This window comes from Notechis scutatus, chromosome 3, assembly GCF_049901735.1.
Source record: "Notechis scutatus isolate UNSWTSFEM ecotype Mainland chromosome 3, rNotScu1.2, whole genome shotgun sequence".
In the NCBI taxonomy this organism is placed as follows: domain Eukaryota; kingdom Metazoa; phylum Chordata; class Lepidosauria; order Squamata; family Elapidae; genus Notechis; species Notechis scutatus.
In genome coordinates this window covers 174,279,719-174,285,670 of record NC_142011.1, presented here as the reverse complement: position 1 = coordinate 174,285,670, position 5,952 = coordinate 174,279,719, and the positions used below count along the sequence as shown (strand labels likewise).

The window sequence follows — 5,952 nt, the reverse complement described above, 5'->3', positions numbered from 1 at the left end:
TCTAGCCCAGGCATGTCAAACTGGCAGCATCATGTGATGTGTCACAACTTTTTTCCCCTTCACTAAACCAGGCATGGGCGTTACTAGTGTGTGACACATCCAGGCTGTGGGCCGCGAGTTTGACAGCCCTGTTCTAGGCCATGTGATATCAGGATGTATGAAGGTAGAAATCCTCGAGTGTATCTAAATGATTATTGATGTAATTATAAAGGGTGGAAATGAGAAAAAGTAAAAAGAAAAATTTCAAGAGAGAAAGAAGCACCAAGGCTTTATTCAAACACATATCTAGCAAGAAAAGGAATAAATTGTGTGAAATTTTTGTTCAAAGGTGCTTTATCTGCCTAATTTATACAAGTTATGAATCTTAGCTTGTCCCAAAGAATCAGAATTTGCTCAAAATGTTGATTTTTGAACACTGAAAGTTAGTCAAAGCTCTAATATGTATAACCTAAGCTAAACCTTTTGCAATAAAGCTATTTTACTTCCAGTTGGGATCATATGCTTATTAACATTGGAATAAAATACATCATGCAGCAAAAACATTGGCAAGACCTGTGTATTAACCTCATGGGAGGAATATGCTGAGAATAGAGGATACAGTATATTCCTGTATGAATGTCACCAAAGAGCTACATTCCAAAATTAACCTTAAGATTGGAAACATCCTGATGGAATGTTTATCTATCTTACCTATTGCAATCGTTATATACTCTATTTTTTCATGTTCCAATTGTAGAAGAATAATAGCATTTATTTTTACTATTGAACTTTGAACTCCAGGAAACCTATTTCATTTACATTATATTTTAGAACTCTCCTTCATAGCTAGAGATTGAATAACCTTTATTGCTATCACCTTGGAAATGTCAGTATGAAGTCATTTGATTCAGTGTAGAAAATGGATAGTGTAAGATGTAATCAAAGGGTCAACTCACCCAATAAGTATTGCATTTCCCCAGGCACAGTGAAATGGAAGATCTACTGCTATATGGAAAATAAATAACAGCCAAAGCAGAGAAGCTCAGGTAGGCTTCCAGGCAATCTCAACCTCTGAAACTAGGACAGAAACAGCTATTATATAAGTATCTGCATAAGAATCAATTGGCTTCTCAGATCGCATGATATTGTATTGAAAAAAATGTAAAGTTTTGGTCATTTCAGCGTGGCACTGCATAGCCGCAGAAATTATAACCTCTCTCCCTGCAAGATACCAAAAGATGAAGTAAGGCATGCTTGTCAGTCTGGCTGGTTTTCAATCATGTATCACTTTCTAAATATAGTGTTTCTATATCATATCAGTACTGACTATCTTATAATAAATATGTACAATAATGGGTGGCTATATAAATTGAATAAATGTCTCCTATAATCCCAAAGGTGCTTTTCCAAAAGGCAACTGGATTTTCTTGGTTGATTCCTTGAAAATGTTTTGCTTCTTGTATGAGACTGCAGTCCCAAGAAGTTTCCACACCCATCTGCACTCTGACTCAGGTGACTGAGGATACAGATCAATCCCCAAGAACTCTCAAAGAGCTAATGACAAACTTCAGAGTGCTAATGACCAGAAATATAAATCTTTCCAGTTCCTACCATTCACTTAGAACTGAAGAAACTTTATCAGCTTCTCAAAGGAAACAGAGAGATTCTGAAATTATGCAGCAGAAGCAAAAAGCAGCAGATGAGAAGAAGACTCTTCAGGCAGGAGCAAAATAATATGTGGCTACAGAGAGGACCTAATAATGCTGCAGCATCTCAAAATATAGGGCCTAAAAAGACATATTTGTAAAGTAGCCAGCCATTAAATGGTTAATGTTTATCTTCTACTTGCTTGCTTGTCCAGTATGCATTTATTTTAGAATGTATAGTGTATTTGCAGCTGACTTGGCCTTGTCTGAATTATTAGAATCTGGTCCAATAAAATTGGATTTTAAGGTTGTATTTCCCTTTGCACGTCTGTTAGTCCCAGTAGCCAGAATGTATTTTATTGTTAAAATGTTTGCTCAATAAATTGCTTGTGTGATTATACCACTTACCGTATTTGCCGGCGTATAAGACGACTTTTTTGCCCTGAAAAACATGCCTCCAATTGGGGGGGTCGTCTTATATGCCGGGTCGTCTTATACGCCGGCAAATAGTAATTGGGAAGCACTGCGGCTGCCAGCGGCTGAGGCACTTTTGCGCACCGTGGAAAGCGAATCCTGTGAAGCCGAAAGGAGCAGCCAGCCTTCTCCCAGCTCCCAAGGAAGCGAGGCTCGCACCGCCCGAGCTCCGCTGAGGTATCCGGCTGGGGCTGTCAGGAGTTGTTACCGCTGGCGCGGCTCCAGTCCCGCGTTGCCTTGGGAAGGGAAAGGCAAAACCAGGAGCCGCTGCTGCCATTGCAAAGCGCCGCCGCGGCTCTTCCTTTTTGCCTTTCCCTTCCCGGGGCAACGCGGGACTGGAGCCGCGCGGAGCCGCGCCAGCGGTAACAACTGACAGCCCCAGCCGGATACCTCAGCGGAGCCCGGGCGGTGCGAGCCTCGCTTCCTTGGGAGCTGGGAGAAGGCTGGCTGCTCTTTCGGCTTCACGGGATTCGCTTTCCATGGTGCACAAAAGTGCCTAAAAAAAAAAAAGTGCAAAAGTGGAAGGCGTGCAGAAGAGGGGGCGAGTATATAACAAACTATATTTTGAGTGGAAATGTTGGGGGGTCGTCTTATACGCCGGGTCGTCTTATACGCCGGCATATACGGTATATATGCAAGTAAGCTAGGAAATGTATATGGCAGCACTCTTACATTCAGAAGTGATATTTTAAAAGGATAGGTATCTGTACTTGCTTTCCACTTTATAAAAGGTCAGCTGTAACGTTAATCATAAATTATTTTTATAATAAAAATATTGCATGACATATTGTCAGAATTGGGTACTCAAGAAGCTCCAATAGATTTTCAGTTATTGCTGGAAATACAACATAATTTAGAGAATCCTTTGTCGCATATAGCACAAATAACTTGCCTTTCATCATGTGTTCTAACTTCAATCTGAGTATTTAATACCATTCTTCAGTAATTGCAAACCAAGATTCTGTCTATGTAAAATTGCAATTAAAATCTAATTTGAATAAAAAAAAAAAGAACTGAAGAAACTTCTTGGATAAGAAGTGAAATATTTTCAAGGAAGAAAGTCCAATTGCCTTTTGGAAAAACACCTTTAGGACAACCATGACCGAGTCCTAGATAATTGAGAATCTCTATAGACATATCTCCTAAAATGGCAACATAGATACTATGCTGAATATAAATTGAGCATATAAAAGAACACCTGATAGTAAATGTGTATTTTGGCATTCTGCATCAGGTATGGTTAATCTTTTTAAAACTGGTACATAAGCAGCTGTAAAAATGTTCAATTTTATTTTGGATATAAATGTGTGCTATTAATCTGTAGATGGCCAGAGTTGATTTGACCGATGAAGCTGTCAAGTTCCTTACTTTATTCTTCCATGTATATTCCCCTGAGATGCATGCTTGGTGGAAGTGGACAACCATTTCCGATATAAATAGTATATGAAGAATGATCAAGAGTATATAACTTCACTTCTGTGCTAGAACCCTCAAACTCAACAATGATCAGCTTTCCATTTATAGATGACTGTTACTAATTGACCACTATATTTATGTTTGTACATATCTAAAAATAAATATAAAAATTGGGACTACTTTCTGTCTTGGCATTTTGTCTGGTAATATTTACTAAGGTTGATATTAGATAATTTTTCAGCTATAGTTCTATGAAAATATAGTTGCCATTGAAGACTGATTGCTGCTTAGAAAACTCCTTACTTGGAAACCCCCTTTCTGGGCCTTTCTTCCACCACCACCCTTGTCTAGTATCTGTTCTCTTCGCCATCTCTATCTTATTGTTTTCCTCTTTTCTTTTTCCTTCCCAGTACAGCTACTGACCCCCACCTCCATTTTTTATTTTTTGTATTTTTTTCTATTTCTACTAGAAGAGGAAGGGTGTGAATACTGTATATAAGTAATTTCTATGTGAGAACTTTAGGTTGGAAAGATGAGGAAGGTGATCGTTGAATTTTTTTTGGGGGGGTGGTGAGCTCTAGTTTTATACTAAATGCTTTTTGGAGATACAGATAGTGAGGCAAACTGGATAAATCATGAGTTGGATTACAGCATGATGGAATGATATGCAAATCTCACTCCTGAAAGAAATAGGCTGGATTTTAAAATAGAGAGCAAACTGCATCTTTCTTCTGGTGTGCCCTATTAAAATTTTTATCTATATCTATATCTATCTATATCTACCTACTATGGTAAACTATTCTGTTACTGTTGTATTTCAGTAGCTGTCCAATTCAACCCTGGAATATAAATATATATACATACATACATACATGTTTTCTGAGGTTCTCGCGGGTATTTGTATGTGGATCTTTGGTTATTCTGTTTTTCTCCCGCATAAGATTGGAAGTATCTAGGTAACGTTTCGATGAAGTCTCATTCATCATCTTCAGGCTTGTGTCTTCGGCTCTGTGCTTGCACTGGCACGAAGCCGAAAGCACCAGCCTGAGGATGGCGAGTGGGACCTCGCCAAAACGTCACCAAGATACTCTTAATCTTACACGGGAAAAGACCCAAACACACCGATACCTGTATGTATATATATGTATGTATAAGTACATTAAGCTTGGTTAATGTTAACTGTGATTAGATTTTGTGTTCCAGCTATTGTTTGAATGCCTAGCATATTTGGTTAAAGTATGGTTTTGTCTAACGGACAATCCAGAAAATAAATTAGTTAGATTAACCATGTTATATGAATACAACTAAAAGCTACCTACATAATGCTAAATCTCCCATTCCCATAATTTTTAATTGACAAAATGATGCATCATAAGGCAACAATGTTTGAACCAAGGAGCTTGGGTGGGGGTTTGCATGTGTATTGCATTATGGGTGCAGGCACGTGACGACAAAAAGGTTAGCCATTATTGTGCTATAAGATTCACATAGAAATTGCCCAGCCTTTCTGAGCATTTATACATTAAGAGCAAAATATAAGCACATTTAGCATCCCTGTAGAATTTACAACATAATAAGTGAGAAATGAATTCAATCACCTGGGCATGTTTGGTTAATAGGGTTTCACAGTATTTGGTAAAATGTAGTGTTTGGCTTTTAAAAATGCTATCTTCTATACCAATATCTTGCTATATCCCAAGTGTCCTTTTTTATTTAACTTCTGCCATGTTGGGGCAGGCTACTAACTTCAATCTGAAACTTCATATCTCTTTTTCTTTTTTGTGAGTTGTTTGGTTTGGTCATAATGTAAAGAAATTAGGAATGGTAAAAAAAATCCATATAATGCCAGCTTCTGCTCTACAGTCTGTTTCCAAGGGAAGAGGAAAACTTAAAATTAGAAGACTTGGGTTGACTGGACAAAATTAGATATTCAGCCAGAGGTTTAGATTAATCTCAAAAATTTTCGGCATACTGATTCATGTTGAATAACCAGATTCTGCAACTACATTAATGATAGTTGATAATCTTTTCAGAAGCAATTGGTATCTATGCAATGCAATGTAGGGAAAAAGCCAAAGTAATTTTCTTCCTTGTATAAACGAGCCTCTTTATACAATATACATACAGCACAGAGAAAACAAGGTTTTCTTTAAAAAAAAACCTATCATAGTCCATGTCCATCCTGTCTTATGAATAACTTATTTAGAATAAGAATCTTATCTATTTGAGTTTTCAAAGGATAAATAGGATTGCGCAAGAAAAACTGATCAATGGTTTCAAAATTCTTACCTAGCCAATTCCCAAACTCTTTCTTCTAGGTAGCATAATTTAGCAAAAAAAAAAAAAGTGATCTCCTTCACTCTTTGTTCATAAAATTTCCAGATACAAATTGGGCTATTCTGTTGCAAAAAGAAGAATGCAAACCTGCTGAAGAAGG

General features: G+C 37.5%; 1 pseudogene; it reads left to right on the top strand.

The window, feature by feature from the left end:
* The first annotated feature begins 1,521 nt into the window (after nucleotides 1–1,521).
* LOC148131487 (small EDRK-rich factor 1 pseudogene) lies at nucleotides 1,522–1,823 on the top strand (annotated as a pseudogene).
* Nucleotides 1,824–5,952: the final 4,129 nt, after the last annotated feature.